We start from the raw sequence: 20,908 nt of genomic DNA, 5'->3' as shown, positions 1-20,908 counted from the left end.
CCCACCTTAAGCATCTACAACCTTATTGTCTATGTCCATGGGTTGTGCATATATGCATAGAAGTTCTTTGGTTGATCTACTCCCCCCCCCCTCCACACACACACCTTCCCTCTGAGATTCTGCAGTCTGTTCCATGCTTCTATGTCTCTGGATCTATTTTTTTCATATTTATGTTGTTCACTAGATTCCATATATGAATGAGATCATGTGATACTTGTCTTTCTCTGACTGGCTTATTTCATTACACTGTTTTTAAAAGAAAAAATTAAATAACCTCTCTTCCTCAGTAGTAGAATCATATGTAACCTTCATGTTATTCCAAAAACATAATAGTTTATAGTGATAAAATTAATGACTTAGATTCAGCTTTCACATTTGTTATAATAAAAATTTCTCAAAATTATATTGCTAAGCCAGGACACTGTGGAGAATGTTTTAGCAGTCATATTAAGTGTGACATTCCCCCAGCCCCAATTACTGGAAGAAGAAAAGAAATTATATCTTAAGGAAAATTTTACCAGCTTATGTTTGCAGTAGACCCACAGGTTAAATTCAGTGATAATACCACAATTCAAAAAAATCAAGATACTTGAGAAAAGAAGCTACTATGAGTGAGTCAGCAGAAACAAAAAACAACAGCTTTGGGTACCAAATTGTTCAGACATTGGCATTTTCATATATGGATTATAGAGTTGCTTCATAGAAACAAAAGAATGTAATTGCAAAAATAAGCAAGCAAAAAACTAATTGGAATAAACTGGCACATTTTAGAACCTATAAGTAGGAGATATAATCATTAAAATAAATTAAAAGTAAATTGATAAATTAAATAGCAGACACAACACAGCTGAAGATAAAGCTAGTAAATTAAAAGATATACCATTCTGGCCAGTGTGGCTCAGTTGGTTGGGCATCGTCCTGTGCACCCAGGAGTTGCCAGGTCCATTCCGAATCAGGGCACATGCCCATGTTTTGGACTTGGTCCCTAGGAAAGGGCATGCAGGAGGCATCTGAACAATATTCTGATCTCATATCGATCTCCCTCTCCCTCTCCCTTCCTTTCTCTCTAAAAATCAATAAAAATTATTTAATAAAAAAAAGATATACTTATAGAAATTATCCAGATTCATTCACAGAGTGATAAAGGGGTGGTACACATAAAAAAAAAAAAAAGACATTGAATTGCTTCTCAGCCTTTTGGCTAAGATCTAGTGTAGCATCTGTTCTTATCATTTTAATATCTGATACATCCTCTATCTGAGGACATTATATTAAACTAGAGGCCTGGTGCACAAATTTGTGCACCAGTAGGGTCCCTTGGCCTGCCCTACGAGATCAGGCCAAAACCAGCTCTCTGACATCTCCCAAGGGGTCCCGGATTGTGAGAGGGCACAGGCCAGGCTGTGGGACCCCACCAGTGCACAATCAGGGCCAGGGAGGGACTTGGGAAGTTGGCCAGCCAGGGAGGGACCCTGGGAGGGCTCCAGAGTGTGTCTGGCCCATCTTGCTCAGCCCCAATCAGCCAGACCCCAGTAGCAAGCTAACCTACCAGTCGGAGTGTCTGCCCCTGGTGGTCAGTGCATATCATAGCGACTGGTTGACCAGTTGACTGTCTGCCCCCTGGTGGTCAGTGCACATCATAGTGAGCAGTTGAGTGGCCTTAGCATATCATTAGCATATTAGGCTTTGATTGGTTGAATGGCCGACCAGTCGACCAGACACTTAGCATACTATGCTTTTATTATATAAGATGTATTTTTGGAATAGGGAAATGGAATAGGAGCTTGCTCCATCCACTGCATGCATCAACGGGGTACTGCAGTACCTCCGGGAATGGTGCACAAAAAAAAAAAAAAAAAAAGACATTGGTAAATATGGATCATTGAATGAGAAGGTTTAACATATCTTACCAGAGTTTCTGAAGGGGGAATTATAGAATACAAAGAGCAGCAATACTAGAAAAGATAATGATTATGATTTTTTATAGCTGATGAAAAATCTAAATCTATAAATCCTACAAGAATGGTATATCCCAAGTGAAATTTTAAAATCTATAAGTGGAATTACAGATTCAACAATCAAAGACAAGATTTTACAGCAATAAGGGAGAAAGGTTAACAAAGGAAGACAATTATACTGACAGTAACTTCTCATCACCAACTAAAAAAAGTAATAAAATAGCAGAATAATAGCTTCAAAAGAGTTGAAACAAAGTAACTTTTAAATTAGAATTGTGTGCTCAGAAACACTTTCTTCCAAGTATGAGGTTCTACTAAATACAATTGCAGATAAATAATAATGTTGAGAAATTTCCACCAAGAGACTTGATTAAACAAAGTACATCTGAAAATGAGGGAGAACTATCTCAGAAGAATGATATGAGATTTGAAAAGGGATAGAGAGTAAATAAAATGGCATATGTGTATAAATTCATACAAATATTGTTAGCAAAGGTAATGATGAAGAGGAAGAAGAGGATGACAAAACTCATAATAATGTATAATTAGTTAGGTTAAAAAAAGATAGGTATAAAAACCATGAACAATAATAATAGTTTGGAAGAGGTCATTAGAGTTAAAACATTTTGAAGTTACCAAATAATGTTCTGTGTTTAGAGTATTTAAAAGCTATATAAATTTGGACATTTTAAAATTAAATGAAAATTACAAGGGCAATCATTAAAGAAAGAAAATTGTGTGCATCAGTGTATAAATTGAATGAAGAGAAAAGGGAATAAAAAACAAAAAGAAAAGCAAGACAATCAGAAATAGGCAAGGAAAGATATAAAGAACGAATAGAACTAAAAAGTAGAATAAATATACATTAAAAACTAAAATTAGAGAAACAAATACATTTCTAATTATACAACTATCACAAGGTAAATTATAAATTGTTAGAATAAAATTTTTTTTCATCCAAACTGACAATCTTATATGTTATGTGCCAGAGAAACACTTAAAGCGTAAGTTCTCAGAAAGAATAAAATAGAAAAAGAATGCAAAAAGATGTTTCAGACAAATACTAAACAACAGAAAGGTGAGATTGTTATCTATACTAATAAAAGGGTAATATGCTAATTAGGGTGGATGTCCATCCAGACAAAGCCAGGGAGGCTGCTCAGGCAGCTGCAAGGCCTGGGGTAGGTAAGATAGGATATAATAGGAGGGGATAAGAAAGGAGAGGGAGAGAAAGTCAGGCCTGCATGCAGATAGGCCGAGAGGAGAAACAGAAATACAGAAAGGGAATGAGAAAAAAATGCAGGAATGTGTCCCTTATGTGTGTGAGGAGTTGAAATCTACAGTTTGTTGGGTTAGGCTGCAAAAGCACAGGTGGTTCCTTTTGTGCCACTGGCACAGCTTGGGCGGGGATGTAAATTGAGTAGGGCGGGGTCTCCGGGAATCACCAGGGCGGAGCAAAGAGCAATGGCATCTCAGCGACTCAGTGTCTCCCATATCCCTGAGTGCCCGGGAGCAGCTCCGCGAGAAAGCCACCCTCACTCTCCAACCCGCTGCAAGGCCGTCCCGCCTCTCCCTGTAGGGGTCTGGGACCTCAGAATCCCACCCCAAACAAGCTCAGTGGATTCGAGAGTTTGTAACCCCTTCCGATTGAAAAAACAAAAACAAACGCTTCTTGAGTGTGTCCCTTATGGATGCGAGGAGTGGAAAAAGGAAGGAAACATGGGGCTGCACGCGGGAGGGGGTGGCGACCGTGGGGGGCGGATCAGGTGCGCCTGGCGAGGGGCGGACACAGGCAGCGCCGAGCAGGGAGCCCCGCCCAGATGCAGGTGGAGGATGGTGGCCCCGGCGTGGGCTGTTGGCAGGTAGGTGCCCCCGGGTCCCAAGACAGAAGGGCAGACCGGTCCGAGGCCTTCTGGGTGGAGGCACTCCTGCTTCGCGACAGTAGCGCCCAGGGCTGTGCGGGCCTCAGCCACCTTCACTGGGACAGGCATCCTGTGCTGGGAGGGGAGGTGCAGCTTAGCTAGACACAGTCAGACACTAAGGAGGGTACCCCTTTTGCCCCCGAGGGCTGGACTCCAAAGACACTGGCCAGGGTTAGGTTGGTGGCGCCTTAAGTGTAGTTTGTTGATTGGAAGTTGGGGCATCCCAGGCAGGGAATGGGAGGAGGATGGCAGCAGGGAGGCCAGGGAAGGGGGGCGTGGCAAAGGCCTGGCTGGGGCTGGGCCCTGGGCTGGGGGTTAATGCCCGCCCGAATGGAAGGAAGCTTTAATATCAAAATACACTCAGGTGGGGCTGGAAGCAGGTCCCAGAGAGGGGAATGGGGAAGGTTTAAAAGAAAAACCAGTGAACATGGTGGGGGAGTGGAGGGGGGGTGGGGTAATAATAGGCAAGGAGGGAGGGAGGCAGGGTTCAGGCTCACAAGGGAAAGGCAAATGGGTGGGAGGGTGGGAGGAGTAAGAAGGAGAGATGTGGGGAATGAAGGGAGAGAAGGGAGGAGGGAGGGAGGAAGAAGGGCTGTAGGAGGTTCACAGGGAGGGAGGGAAAGAAAGCAGGAAAGAGAAGGATGCTAAAATGGGGTGAGGGCAGGAAAATAGTTAAATAAAAAGAAGAACCAGAATGTGAGAGTGAGGGGAGTTTAAAAGGAGGAGTTAGTAAGAAAATTAAGTACACGGTGATTTTTTTAAAATATATTTTTATTGAGTGTGATTTTTAAGTGGAGAATTCAGTACTAAGACAGGATGAAAAGCATAGAAAGAGAGAGAGAAGAAAGTATTTTTTAAAATTATCCCTAAAAAGAGTAAAAGAGTGAGGGAGGAGGGGGGAGGATAGGCAAGAGGGGAAGGAGGGAGGGAAGAACTTTATAAAGGAGTCAGTAGAGAGCAGAGTTAAAGAAGGAAAGAGGATGTGTGAGTGAACTGTAGGAGCTATAATGAAAATCAAGTATAGTTGTGTACTGGGGACAGATTTTAAAACTAGGAGTCAGAAAAGAAAAACGATAAATGATAGTGAATAATTAGGCAGGTAGATAGATATTTAAAAAGTGGAAGTAAGTAGAGAAGAATGTATGGGAAAGGTAGGATGAGAGAGAAAGAGGGAGGGAAGAAAAGTTTTAAAAGGGGGGCTGGTAGAGCTTAAAAGTAGAATGGGAAGAAGGAAGGAATGGGGCAGGGAGCAAAGGAGGTCTAAGGGAGGAAGTGAAGAAAAAAATTAAGGTGGGAAGGAAGGAAAAGGGGAGGGAGGGCAGGGGTAAAGATAAAGGAAAGAAGGAATATGGGGAGGGAGGGAGGGAAGGTAGGAGAAAGATGGGAAGAAGGATGATGGAACAGGAGTAGGAAATAAGTAGGAAAGAAAAGTTTATAAATGATGAGTCAGTAGGAAAATGTGTTACATAAAGGAGAGAGAAAAATTGTGTGAGAGGGAGAAGCCAATAAGGAAGTCAAATACAATTGTGTGTGAAGGGGATAAGATTAAAAAAAAATAAGTTAATAAAATACAATAAAGATAGCTAAGTAAGTGTGTGGATAAATAGATAGATAGACACATGCACAGGTAGATAGAACTGATTTGAAAAAGGAGAAAACAGTAAATAGTAAAAGTAGAGAGAAAAGGAAAGAGGAGAAATGAAAAATGTTAAAAGTGATCAGTAAAAAGAGTGTAAAAGAAGGGATGGGATGGAATAGGGCAGAGAAGGGAAGGGGAGGGAAGAGTAACAAGAGGGACAAGGGATAGAGAAAAAGAAGTTTTAAAAGGAGAGCAGAAAAGAAAATCCTTTTTTTTTTTAAATGAGAGAGAGAATGTGTGCAAGAGAAATTTTAAAAAGGATGAGCCAGGAAAAAGAGACAATAGAAGGAATAAATGAGAAGTTTAAGGAGAGGAGTCAGTAAGAAAAGAATTCAGTTCAATGGGATGATGAGGCTGTAATCATCTGCCTCTGGGATAATAAGTCACTTTAGCAGCTATCTTGCTCCCTCTACCTACAATCTTTAACTTATACTTCCAGTAGAAAGTTTCAGGTATGCTTCTTAAACAGTGGCCACCTCAAATGCTTTTTGAAAAAAGAAAATATAAAAGAAATTATTGTGAAATAGACTTATCTATACTAATAAAAGGGTAATATGCTAATTAGACCCAACATCTTCCAGACAAAGCCACAGTGGCGGAGGCCGAGGCAGAGGCAGTTAGGGGCAATCAGGTCAACAGGGGAGCAGTTAGGGGGTGATGAGGCCAGCAGGGGATCTGGCCTAAGCTGGCAGTCGGACATTCCCCGAGGGGTCCCAGATTGGAGAGGGTGCAGGCTGGGCTGAGGGACACCCCCGCCCCCCAGCATGAATTTCATGCACCGGGCCTCTAGTCCTATATAATGAAAGGGCAATATGCAAATTGACCAAACCTCGGAATGACCAGTTGCTATGATGCACACTGACCACCAGAGGCCAAGCACAGTGGCCTGCCTCCATGGCCGCAGTTGGACATCCCCTGAGGGCTCCCAGACTGTGAAAGGATGCAGGCTTGGCTAAAGGACACCCCCCCCACACACACCCCCAGTGCATGAATGTTGTGCACCAGGCCTCTAGTAGTGATATAAAACAAAATTACTTTATGAGGAAATTCTAAAAATAGCAATTGTATCCACATAATAATAACAGTTTTCTTTCACCAGGAATATGTAACATTTTAAACAAAACAAAATAGCCCTCAAAATATATAAAGCAAAAACTGATATAATTATAGGGAGAAATTGACAAAAGACTAATATTACCTCAATTACTATAAATTGATTTTGTGCTAGGCAAAAAATGAAATCTTTATTAGAAAACATGAGAAGTTGGTAGGACAGTTTAATTAATGTTAAATGTACAGAAATAGATTTTCTTTGCAATAATGAGAAATGTAATCATAACAATTAAGTTAACATTTGTAATAAATCTTTTAAACATCTAAGATTAATTTAAAAAATTTTAAGGGCAATATAAAGTAGAAAACAAAATAAAATCTATCATTTTTCTGGAAGGGAAATTTAATATAACATACATATCATTCCCAAATCAGTATCTAGATTAAGTGTGATTTCTGTAGTAATACTTTTATGATGTGGGGATTAAATTTGGGATATCAATAAAGGTATTTAAAAATTCACATTGAAGGCATAACCTTGGAAAAGAAAAATAGGGAGAGGTACTTTCCTTGTCAGATGTTAAAATTTACTATAATGTAGCTGTTAGCAGACCAATACAAATGGCACAGTAATAAATAAATGAAACAAAAAATCTAAAAAATTCATTAATTGACCCAATTCATTAGAAATAGCTCAATTCACTTAACATCTCAGAAGAATTAGGAGAATACAGTGGATAATATCAGGAAAATAGTGACATTTCTACCATGTCCCCCCACCACTAACATCAATTTGATCAATTATTTACATATGAAAAACGTTCACAAGAGCCAGAGATTATAAGTGAGGGATTAAAGCACATAGATGAAGCATGGAAACAAGAAAATGAGGAAGTAAAAAAATATAACATTCACATAACCCCTACTACTGCTCCCCTAAGCCTAGACAGCTGAATGTGTAGAACAAGCATTTCAAATTTAAAGGCTAACGGGGGCCAAATAAACAAGGTTTAAGTTTATGGGGGCCGCCTGTGGGTCTGCAGGTGAGGCAGCAGGTCTTTGGACATAGTGGCTGTAGGGTCTGGGGTGGTGTCTGAGGCCAGTCTGGCTGGTGGTGAGGCTGGGTTTCTAGTCACAGCAGCTCTTCCCTTCAAGATTGCATGGTTTCTGTTGAGCTGGCCACCCCAGGAGTGATTGTTTTAAGCAGTAGCAGAGACTCTCCATCTAGGAGAGTCTGGTCCGCTAGCCCCTGAGAGTCCTGCAGGATCTAACTGTCCCTCACTCACAACCACATTCACCACAAACATCCACAAACTCCCCTTTTGCTCCTTTACTCACACTCTTTCCTGACTGACGTCCTGCTGGCCACCATCTTCTGTCATCCTGTCTGGCTTCTTTTACTGAACATTGAATAATTGAGATTCATCCAAGTTGTTGCCAATACTGATAGATTCTTTATTTCCAATGTTTAAAATATTTCATTGCATGAATGTATTAATTTATTTAACTATTAATTCAACTATTTATGAACATCTGGATTGTTTACAGTTTGGGGCTATTATTGCCACTATGAACATTTTTGTACATATCTTTTGAGATATATATATATATATATATATATATATATATATATATATATATACTTTTTTTTAAAGTGTATACCTATGAGGTAAATAAGGGTCATATGATAGGGGTATATTAAACTTCAGTAAATAAAATCAATTTTCCAAAGTAGTTGTACCAATATACATTATAAAAATAAATTCATGTGAATGTCAGATAATCCATATGCTTGCTCATCTTTGACAATGCCTATCAATTTCATTTTAGTGCTTCTTAAAGTATGTAGTGGTATTTCATTGTAATTTCAATTTGAATTTTCTTGATGTCTAAATATAGTTGAGTACTTTTTATTATTTGTATTGATCTTGTGTATACATTCTTTTTTGAAATGCCTATTCAAATATTTGTCCATTTATGTTTTTCTTAATGATTTATATTAATTATATGTTCTCCATGAAGTACTTCTGTCAAATACAGTTATTTCATATATCTTTTTCCGCCTTAAGTATTTATCTTGCACCTTCTACTTTGATAGTCCTGGCTTGTTTTTCTAAACTTGCTATGGTGTTTTTCAATTATGCACTTATTTTCCTTCGTAGTTTTTATGCTCTGCGTTTTCTATAACCCAGATTAAAGAAAATATTTTTGCTTTTACAGAATTATTGTTTTGAATTTCACATTTAAATCTACAATTTATCTGCAATTGGGTTTTGCACGTGGTGTGAGGTATAGGTAAATATTCGTTGTTTTCCTTATTAATATGACATTCATCTGACCTTGCACTATTTATTGAAAATGATTTTCTTTCTCCCTTTGCACTAGAGGAGACCTTTTCCAGAAATGAGGTGATCATTGAGTGTAGAATTTCAACTCAGAAGTTATTTTCTTTTAGCTCATTAAAAATCCCATCCTATTGCATTTTAGCTTCCATCATTACTGTTAAAGATTCACCTGTTAGTTTTATTATCTCTTCTTTAAAGTTTATGTGCCATTCTTTTTTATTTTTCTTTTTTATTTTTTTAAATATATTTTATTGATTTTCTTACAGAGAGGAAGGGAGAGCGACAGAGAATTAGAAACATCGATGAGAGAGAAACATCGATCAGCTGCCTCCTGCACAACCCCCACTGCGGCTGTGCCCGCAACCAAGGCACACGCCCTTGACCAGAATCGAACCTGGGACCTTTCAGTCCACAGGCCGATGCTCTACCCACTGAGCCAAACTGGTCAAGGCTGTGCCTTTCTTTTAATTGCAGTTGCTTTTAAGATTTCCTCATCTTTGATTTTCAACAGTTTATAGACATGTGTCTGATTTAATTTTCTTTGGAATAATACTGCTCTGGGCTATTTGATCATTTTTAATTTATGGCCTGATATAATTCATCAGTTTTGGAAATATCCCAAGCCGTATTTTCTTTAGTGTTGTTTTGATTATTCTCTCTCTTTCTTGACTGCCAGTTGTGAATAATATACTTTTTTTCACCGTGTTCCCTGTAGTTCTTATTTTCATGTTTGCATGTTAAGTCCTTTTTCCTTTTCATGCTTCAGTATTAACATTTCCCCCCACTTTCCAGTTTACTAATCATTTCTTCTACCATATCGAATTAGCTCATGAAATAAACCTTTTGAATTTTTAATTTGCAGTTATTTTATTTTTCCTTTTAATCTTCATGCTCCTCTTTTACAGAGATTCTAGGTCTTTGGTGAAATTTAGCATTTTTTTCTATTTTCATAGGTATATTAATTATAGATATTTTCAATATTTATAGTTACTCCAGTTTATCAATCAAATATTTTCTTTTTTTTGTTGTCTTTTCCCTTGGATGTCAGTATTTGGGCCTGTTTTTAGAATGCTTGGAAATGTTTTATTAATGCTTGTATAAAAAGTGCAGAGGCTTTGGTTAATTTTATCTTATCTAAGGAAATTTAATTTTGTTATAGTAAGCAAATAAATAGAGTATTAGAAAATCACCCTGATCCAGTTGGCGAGAGGGTTTAGGTTTTGTTGTCTTTTTTTTTTTTTTTTTTTTTTTTTTGGTTTTCTTGCACCTAGAGTTTATATTCTTCTTGTGATCTCAACTATAAACCTTAAATATTTATCTTGCACCTTCTACTTTGATAGTTCTGAAATGAAATACCCTTCTTTTCAGCACTCTAAGACCTTAACAACTAGATCAAGGTATGAAACCATTGTTCAGGATTTTATGGTACTAGCTACTGCCTTAAACATGGTTTATGGAAATTCTGCCCTCTGTGCAGGCAGTTGAGGAATTGGAGAACACCCTTAGGAAAACATTGCAAGCAGTCTTTCAAATGTATTTCTCTGGATGCCACTCCTTCACCTCAAATATTGGTATCCTTGGCAGTCCCTGAACTATAAATTCTGTGCCCAAGCCAGGTAAGCCTGCAAGCCCTCTGCAATTGCTTTCTGCTCAGTCTTCATGCCTCATGATGAGAACTGGCAAATTCCTGAGGGAAAAACACTGAAACTCATTGAACATTGTCCACATAGGTACCAGAGTGACCTAATTAAAACAAAGGATAGAACGTGCCACTTTACCTGTTTAAAACCTTCAAATCATGTTTCATTACAACCAGATAAAAGCCATGTCTTAAGGCCTCTGCATCATCTGTTGGCAACGAGTCTCATTACTATTACTATTCTTCCACTCATTTACCACACTTTAACCACATTGAGCTTTTCCCTTCAGGGCTACATAGTTTTTGTTCCTTCTTCGTGGAATACATTTTTCCTAGATTGTCTTACGATTTTCTCCTCATCTTATGGTCTCAAATATCACTTCCTCAGAGCCCTTCCCTGACCTAACCTAACTAACAGCTTTTCCCTGTGCCATCTCTATTATGTTATCTTATTTTATCTCTTTAATAGATTTATCTCTACCAGAACTTAATCCACTAATTTATTTGTGTGTCTAATGCCTGTCTCCCAGGCCAAAACCAAAGTTCCTAAAGAGCAGCAACTCTATTTCATTGCCTTATCCCATAGAATAGAACCTGGTTAGGCCCTCAACAAATGCCTGTGAATTGACAAGATGAAACTTCAGTATAGTGGCAAGTGAGTAGTTTATTCAACAAAATGATTGGCTGTCAAAATAAAACAAAGTTAGAAATTTAAGTGAAAGAGTATGGAAAATTAAATTATAAATGGATAAAATACTAGTAGCGAATGAAAGCATCACCACAATTTAAAAGAATATTTATACAATTTCAGGAAAGGCTGAAAGGATACGTTCTTATGTAGATAGAAAGTATACACTTTGTAAAGGAAAAAAATAAGCAGATTTAAATGGATTAAATATTGTTAAAATGTATGTCCAAGGAGTTAATAAAGAAGGCCACAGGTAGCAGATAGATTGGGAGAAAACATTTGCAGTGCCTATAAGCGGAAACAAAGCTTTAGTGTCCCTAGAACAAAAGAAGGTGTTATAATTGATACGAAGTAGACAACCAGTAGAAAAATTGATTAAGTGTAAGAGCAGATAATTCACAGGTGGAAAATTCAAATTCACAACAAATATATGGAAAGATCACCAGCTTTACTTTATAGTTGATAAAATACCAATCAAAATGACAAGATACTATTTCACTTTCTCAGACTAGCAAAAAATTAAAAGAGGGTAGGTAGGGCTGGGAGGGAGGGGGTAAAGTGGGGAAAATGGGAGATATCTGTAATACTATCAATAATAAAAATATATTTTAAAAGTTGACAACTTCTAATATTGACAGTTTTTTGAAAACAGATACCCCCGTGCATTCTAGAAGGGCCTGAAAATAAGTAATGTCTTTTTTGATGGAAAATAATTGGAAAGGACTCATTAACTTAAAGTAACATTCCCTCTGGTCCCCAAATCTTATGTTTAGGAATATACTGTATAAAAATCAAAGAATTAATATGTAGAGCAATATTTCTTGTATGATTATTTAAAGATATAAAAACTGGAAACAACCCAAATGTTTTAGTAGGGGAAAGGTTGAAAATATTATAGTAGACTTAATAAAATATTTTACAGTTAATATAAATTACATATTAAGTCTGAATATATTGACCAACAGAAGGTATCTGTGATAGAGTTTTAATTGTAAAATGTAATATAATGGGTATTATATAATTTATATAATTCTGTACAAAATAAAAGCAAATATATATGTTCATATATGTTTTTGAATGTAGAAATCTCTTGGCGATATTATATAAAGGGAAATTATTTACCTTTATTCATGTAAAATCAACGTCCAAACCTGTAGAGAATTCTTATGAGTTCATTTGAACCAAACTGTCAACATATGCTCAAATCCCCTAGAGAATAAAAGTTTGCAACTTCTTTTATGCATTTGAAATTAAGAAAGTAACAGGGAAGATAACAAGGAGGTGAGAGAAAGCAAGACAGGGGTTGGATTACAAGGATGGTAAGATTATGTGCTCTCTTGAGAGTGGTTAGGATTTCTTTCAAAGGTGTACACAGAAAATTATATACCCAGGAAAAGTGGACACAGTTTGCTTAAGGTAAGATAGCCTTTTAATAAACAAGTTATATGCCTGGAGCATGACTACCAATATGACCTGCCCATTTAGAAATTTATGATCAGATCACTCTATGAGTTTACTTTCAATAGAATCCCTTTCTTCATCTTCACCTTCTTAATATATATATATATATATAGCTTTACTTGCTATAAAGAGCCTTTAGTGCTTTTGTAATAAAAACAATAGCATAAATATAATCTTAGAATTTTTAATATTTGTATTCCTGAAAACTAAGGTCTTTTTCTGATCCACTATTTTGGAAGAAATTAATTTTCTCAACAATCTTCTACAAAGTGGCTACTACGCTTAGGGTGCCATAACAAAATACCATAGATTGGGTAGCTTAACTACAAAAAACATATTGTTTCACAGTTATAGAGGTTGGGAAGTTCAAGATCAAGGTGATGATCAATTTTATTGTTTGTGAGTGCTCTTTTCTCCGTTTGCAGATAGCTGCACTCTGGTTGTATCCTCACATGGCAGAGGGAGAGTTCGGCATGTCTTCTTCTTATTAGTAGGTAACTAGCCCTATTTGAATTACGGACACACCCTTATGACCTCATTTGACCTTTATCATCTCCTCAAAGACCCCGTCTCTCAATACAGTCACATTGGAGCTGAGAGCTTCCACATACAATTTTCTGAGAACACACAGACTTTTACTTCATAACACTCATCCAGTACCAACTTCTCCCCCTCACTACTTTAATACCTCTGATTCAAAAGCAAAACCCATCTAAATCTCCAAATCCCTTATACAAAGAACATATTCAAATATACAGGAATTAATGAGTAGGAAATGTTGGAAATTATAGATCCAACCTACTCTGGTCGCTTCAAAGGTAACTCTCTTCTTGCTAAATTACTGGGAACGACTGAGCATCAGTTTCCATTTGTCTCCAGCTCTTTTCAGGACAGAATGAAAAATATATTATTTACCAATAAACTTCTGATAAACTTTCTAATAAACATCCATTACAATGAAATAAGTTCATTATACTGTATTGATCCCTATATAACCAAGTGAAGCATGATCAGCTGAATATTGAAATACATACCCCCCAAGCCATGATCATTCAGTGACACAGCAGGCACTTGTCTGTCCTGTTGTCACTGCTCAGAACAGAGCACTGATGTGTTGGCAACAGTGGGTGTTGCTATTAATAGCAGCTTTCTTCCAGGAAGAAAGATGATTGAAAGAAATCATTCTCAACTACATGAAGTGAAGCGATTTTTAAGAGCAATGTACAGGAATTTACTCATGTGACTCATATTAATATTAATGGACTTGATGCAGCACTTTGTAAAAGTATCCTAGAGAGTTTACAAAGAGGCACTATTTGGCTTTATATACATGGTTCGATTACAAATCATAAAGGGTATTAGAGTTATTTGCAAAAGAAAAACAGAGTCTTACAATTCTAATACTTTATCGTTTTTAATATAATATGCTTTTGTTGATTTGAGAGAGGGATGGAGAGTGAGAGAGAAACATTGATCTACTGGGGATTGAGATTGAAACCAGTGCATGTGCCCCAACTGGGAATGGAACCAGTGACCCCTTGATGCACAGGACAATACTCAACCAGGGCGGATATTTTATCTTTTGCTACATAAAATGATACACTAATTAGAAGTAATGCCTCTGTCAATGGTATCTTGATTGGGAATTATGAGGTAGTAAGATATAATATTTTTTTTTAAAAAATGAAGGATACAGATTTAGGGGTTTTAGATTCTGTATTTTCTTATGTGAAGAAAATGTACAAATGAGGGCTTGTCATCTTTTTCTGAAATGTTGAGCTCAAAGCTTCCATGTGCAACAATTAGGCAAGGATGATTTAATCAAATTATCTTTTGGCTAAACCTGTCTGACATTTCAAGCAAACAAAAAAGGAATGAAAATATTACCTACTATATTGATAAATACAGGCATATCTGGAAAATAAGTGAAAATATGATTAAATTCACAGTTTGTTCCAAAGACTGTGTTTAAGCAGAAGTTTTAGCAATGAATTGGGTCATGTGTGGAAAATGAAGCAGCAGAAGAGTTGTTCAGTTAAATATGCAAGACTTTAGTGAATTGATAACTTGGACAAAATATTTCTTCTTCTTCTTCTTCTTCTTCTATAATAGCTATTCTGTGTAATTTTTTCTTTGTTGTAACACAAGTTTCATCAAAAATGATAAAATGTGCACTAAAGTATTTAAATGTTATTTAAAAAATATTTTTCAGAACTATGTGTCAGCAAGAGTTACTTAGTTGTGGTTCCTTCAAAATCATTACACATTCTCCCTCTTACACACTGTTTTGTAGTTTAGTGAAGGACTCAGATATAAAAACAGATCATTTACAATATGTTGCTGGTAGAGGTATTTACGTAGGGCTGGGGAGATCAAACAATGAGAGAAAGAGGAAAGAGGTAAGAAATGTGAAATGAATCTTCTAAGCTGAATAGTAGTTACCCTGATCTACCAAATGGGTTTGGGATGAGTTAAGAGGGCATTTCAAAGACAGTATGTGTAGAAAAACAGAGTAGATAAGAACATGCTGGTTCCCAATCTAACTTAATCCAAATATTTGCTAAACAGGAAAAAAAGCTTGTTTTTAATTCTTAAACTGTCTAATTCAGCAGTAGAATATTTTCTCAGGTTAAGCTGAAAACTGGAAAACATTGACTTTTTGAAATTCATTTACTCTTCTCTGCTGCTGTTACTAACTGCACTCTCATTTTACACTGATTTTCTATTTGTATTTCCTGCCTTATTTTCTCTCCTATTCCTTAAGCATTGATAACTCCTTAACATTATCATTTAATTTTAATTATTTCTTCTATGTTTCCCATAAAAATATTTGCCTGAGTCTTGCTAATTTTTCATATAATAACACAAAGTCTCCCTTAGAGGGCTTATTCATTAAAAAATGTAATTTTAACTAAATGTGTTTCATTATGAGCAGTGTTTTACTTTACCTATTTATGTTTATATTTCAGCTGAATTTCATTTATTCACCTGAGGCTTGAAGCAGAAGCTACTCTTTATGATAAATGTTTTATTTTCTGTTGCTTGGTTTTTGTCTAGAATTTTTTTATCTGTCACTTGTGTAGAATACAACTGCACTTATGATTCAGTTCTGTCTTTATATAACTTTTCTACTACTTATTGAAAAACTTGTCCTCAGCAAAGTTGAAAAGAGTATTAATCTACTATTGAGTTTCTTTCTCGGTCCTTTACTTAATAAAATAAAGCCTAGAAATCACTGAAGTGATATCTCACTGTGATTTAATTTGCATTTCTGTGATGATTAATGATGTTGAACATCTTTTTATATGTCTGTTGGCCATCTATATGTCCTCTTTGGAGAAGTGTCTTTTCAGATCCTCGTCCATTTCTTAATTGGATTTTTAATTTTTTGGTGCTAAGTTGTATGAGTTTCTTACACATTTTGAATATTAACCCCTTATTGGACATATCAGTTGCAAACATCTCTCATTCAATAGGTTGACTTTTTGTTTTGTTAATGATTCTACGTGTTTGTTATTATGCCAATACCATGTTATTTGAATTACTATAGTTTTGTAATTTAGTTTCAAATCAAGAAGTGTGATACCTTCAACTTTGTTCTTTCTCAAAATTGATTTGGCTATTTGAAATCTTTTGTAGTTTATATAAATTTTAAGATTGTTTTTTCTATTAAAAATAGAATTGCCATTGCTATTTGGATAGGAAATGAATTGAATTGAATCTGTGGATTGCTTTGGGCAGTATGGAAATTTTCACAATATTGATTCTTACAATCCATGAGCATGGAATATTTTTTAATTTATTTGTGTCTTTGACAAATGTTTGCCCCAATTTCTTATTGTTTTTGTGTACAGATGCCTCACCTCCTTCATTAAGTTTATTCCTAGATATTTTTTCTTTTCGATGCAATTGTAAATGGAATTGTTTTCTTACTTTCTTTTTCTAACAATTAGTTGTTAGTGTGTAGAAATGCAAGTGATTTTATATATTGATTTATCTTTTATTCCATAACTTTACTGAATTTTTCAAATTATTTCTTAGTTTTTAGTGGATTATTTAGAGGTTCTATATATAACATGTCTTGTGCAAATAGAGACAGTTTTACTTTTTTTCCAATTTTAATGCCTCTTTTCTTTTCTAATTGATCCAGCTAGGACATCTATCCTATCTAATAAAGAAAGAATGTTAATTAACTGTCACTCCCTTACGAAATGATGACACCCACAGCCAATAAAGAGGGAATGTGCTAATTGACTGCCACACCCTCAAAGATGGTGGCTCCCACAGCCCTGCCAGGGCAGCAGGCACTCGGCATGGCTGGGCCTGCCCCCAGGCAGGTCCAGCCTCTCTGCGCTCCTGCCTCTGCAGTCCCCCAGTCCCCTCAGCCTCCCAGCCTCCCATGGCTGGCCTGAGGTGCAGGCAAGCCTTGGATGTCAGCTGCCCAGCTGTCCAGGGCCAGCCCGAGGTACAGGCAAGTCTTGGATGTAGGCTGCCCAGCTGCCCAGGGCCAGCCCAAGGCACAGGCAAGCCACTGATGGTGACTGCCCAGCTGCCCAGGGACGCCTAAGGCTCAGGTAACCAGGGTCGGCTGAGGCTTGTGCTGCCGGCAGTGGCAGCAGCAGAGGTGTGATGGGGGTGTTGCCTTCCCCTGATTGCCGAGTCGCCTCCTGCCCCTGAAGGCTCCCAGGCTGTGAGAGGGGGCAGGCTGGGCTGAGGGATCCCCCCCTCCAGTGCATGAATTTTCATGCACTGGGCCCTCTAGTGTTAAATAAAAGTGGTGAGAGTGGGCATCTCTGTCTTATTCCTGATTTAGAGGAAACACTTTCAGCTTTTCACCATTGAGTATGATGTTAGTTGTGGTTTTCAGGGTGTTTAATTCATGTTCATTCATGTTGGCTCATATTGTCTAGCATATGTGTTCAATATGAAGCACATTGTTTTTATTTTTAAAAAGGGAGAGAGAGAAGATTTGGGGTTATTTTTATAATCTAAATAGCTTTTATTATTATTTTATTTTTGTTAATCCTCACCTGAGGGTATTTTTCCTTTGATTTTTAGAGAGTGGAAGGGAAGGGGAGGGATAGAAAGGAGAAAACATTGATGTAAGAGAGACACATTTGCCGAAACCGGTTTGGCTCAGTGGATAGAGCGTCGGCCTGCAGACTGAAAGGTCCCAGGTTCGATTCCGGTCAAGGGCATGTACCTGGGTTGCGGGCATATCCCCAGTAGGAGATGTGCAGGAGGCAGCTGATCGATGTTTCTCTCTCATCGATGTTTCTAACTCTCTATCTCTCTCCCTTCCTCTCTGTAAAAAATCAATAAAATATATTAAAAAAAAAAAAAAGAGAGACACATTGATTTGTTGCCTCTCACACAAGCCCTGAATGGGCCTGGGATTGAGACTGCAACCAAGGTTCATGCCCTGGATAGGAATTAAACCCACAACCCTTCAGTCCCTGGGCAAGTGCTCTATCCACTGACCCAAACAGGCTAGGGCTAAATAATTTTTTATTGAGGTATCATTGGTTTCTAAAATTATGTTTCAGGTGTACAACATTAAAATTTGGCATATGTATACACTGCAGCATGTTCAAATTTTGTAGGCATAGTGAACCACTTTAATTATTTAGAATAAATTTTATGCTAGTGTAGGATACTGTGTACAAGTAAAATTCTCAGATGCCGGCCAATGATCAATCTAGCAAACAAATATTGTTTAAAAATAGCAGTCTCAGGTATATCATGTTCCCTCTTTCTTCACGTTATTCAAAAGAAGAAAGGCTAAAAAAAGTCAGTGAGCTAGCAAACATCTAAAACATTAGAGAAAAGCAGCAAAGTAAGCACACAAAATAAAGACATTAGAAGATATAATGAAGAAGAAGAAAAATAAAAACAGAGGGTCAACTTAGCCAGTTCTTTAAAATAATATCAATACACCTATAGCTAAAAAGGGTGAAAAAGGTGTAAAGTCACAAGAAACAAATCTCTGATTAAAAGAGGGGATATTACTAAAAGATGTATATGCATGAGAATGTTTTTCAGATATTATTATGCACTACTATGCCATACAATTTAAAGTATGAATAACAGAAAATTTTCTAATAAAAGTAGCATAAGATTCTTTCTGCCACCATTTTAGTTCCCAGTTCCCTGCACAAAAGATGTGGTGAAACCACAGAAACCATCCCTGCCACCAAGCAGGAGTTGCCACAGCCTCAGGCTGGGCAGGGTCTGGAACGGAATCTGACAGCATGAATCAGTACCAGAGCTCCAGGAACAAGATTCCACACAGAAAGCCCAGCTGGTGGCAGCAGCTGACATCAATGAAGAACCTGTCAGTGAAACAAAACAGAGCCCGAGTGAAAAGAAGGCACAGAAGGCTATGTCCAAACTGACTCTTCAACAGGTTACAGGTGTTACTAGGGTCGCTATATAGAAATCTAAGAATATCCTCTTTGTCATCACAAAACCAGATGTCTACAAGAGACCAGCTTCAAATACCTACCTAGTTTTTGGGGAAACCAAGATAAAGGATTTACCTCAGCAATCACAGCTAGAAGCTGCTGAGACATTCAAAGTTCAAGGTGAAGCTGTCTCAACCATTCAATAAAACACAGACTCCAACTGTACAAGAGGAGAGTGAAGAGGAAGAGATTGATGAAGCAAGTGTGTGCAAGTTAAGGCCATAGAATTGTTCATGTCACAAGAAATGTGTCAAGAGCAAAGGCAGTCCAAGCCCGGAAGAACAACAGTAATAATATTGTAAATGCTACTATGAAATTAGCAATGTAACCATGTAAAAACCAGGACCTTTTTTTTTGGTGTTTCAGAAGAATTACTGAAGCTTGGTTTGAAATCTGTAATGCTTCTATCATTAATGGCTTCTTGTGAGGTGAAAAAAAAAATAGCATAAGGAAAAACATAAATAGCTACTAAAAACATTGAATCGGTCATCAAAATCCTTTGGAAAAAGAAACTCCAGACCAAGATGGATTTAATTGTTAAATCTACTAAACATTTAAGGGATAGATAACGGTAAATGCAGAAATTATAAATAAAATCTTAGCAAAACAAAACAAAAAGGCTAATATATTCAAGCTAATTCACTTTATTTCTGGAATAAAAAGTGTTAAAATTGAAAATCACTATATATTTTACTACATTAGGAGAAAGAAATAGAAAATAATGTTATCACTTTAACAAGTGCAGAAAATGCATTTGATAAAATCCAGCATCTGTTTAGAAAAAAAAAATGTATTTAAGCTAGAAATAGAAGGGAACTTTCTTCATCTAATATTAAGAGGTGTCTACAAATCATCCTACAGCAAACAACATACCAAATTGTGAAATGATGAAAAATACTGCATTGGGGAGAAACCAAGATGGCAGCATGGGTAAACACCGAAAATTGTTGCCTCACACTACCACTTCAAAAATACAACTAAAAGTCAAAACGGACATCATCCAGAACTACAGGAAGGCTGGCTGAGTGGAAATTCTACAACTAGAAGGAAAGAGAAAAGCACACTGAGACTCAAAGGAGGTGAGGAAGCAAAGTGCAGAGGTACCGAGGCACACGTGGAAAGGGCTGGCAACTGAGGACACAGTTGTCTTTTTCAATCTGGAGGGAGTCTCAAGCTCCTGCTCTGAACTCCAGTTCGGGCTATTCTCTGGGGACCCAGACTCATACGGGGAGAAACTGAACTGTCTGGCAGTGGGTGGAACTCGAGGGCGGCTTTCTCTCAGAGGTGCTTGCAGCGATTACTGTGACACTGAGACCCACCGGGGCCTCTTAGGGTAGGACTGAGGAGCAGCCATAGCTGCTTGCTTCACCTTGTTGATTCCCTGAGACCCCGCTCCACCCAAGCTGCTAGCAGAGGCTTTTGCATATGAATGGCCTGGCCCTTTGCAATCTAAAATTACCTAACAAACTGCAGCTAGGTCAGAGAGACCAAGAACATCCAAAAGAAGGCCCAAGGCTTCACAGCAGCTTGCATTGCTTCACAGCTGGGCCTCATCTGGGCACCTCCAAATCCCAAACAAAGAAGAGGAATCTGCAGATCTCTCCTTAGCTCCTGCTGGGTAGCCTCAGGAAGAGGCTAAATTAGCACCTCCTTAAAGATCCAAGTGCCAGATTACCCACTGGTCATAGTGGGACCATCCAGATTACAACTCCTCAGATCCATAAGGGACACATTCAGGG

At 37.5% G+C, this 20,908-nt stretch overlaps 1 pseudogene across 1 annotated transcript; it reads left to right on the top strand.

Moving 5' to 3' along the window:
* The first annotated feature begins 13,480 nt into the window (after window positions 1–13,480).
* LOC308511742 (nascent polypeptide-associated complex subunit alpha-like) lies at window positions 13,481–19,497 on the top strand (annotated as a pseudogene). Its single transcript has 2 exons — window positions 13,481–13,523; window positions 18,845–19,497. The product of its transcript is annotated as a nascent polypeptide-associated complex subunit alpha-like (transcript).
* The last annotated feature ends 1,411 nt before the right edge of the window (window positions 19,498–20,908 follow it).

Source organism: Myotis nattereri (genome assembly GCF_964212035.1).
Source record: "Myotis nattereri genome assembly, chromosome: X".
In the NCBI taxonomy this organism is placed as follows: domain Eukaryota; kingdom Metazoa; phylum Chordata; class Mammalia; order Chiroptera; family Vespertilionidae; genus Myotis; species Myotis nattereri.
Note: the sequence above shows the minus strand (reverse complement) of the source record. Positions and strands in the feature narration are given on the sequence as shown.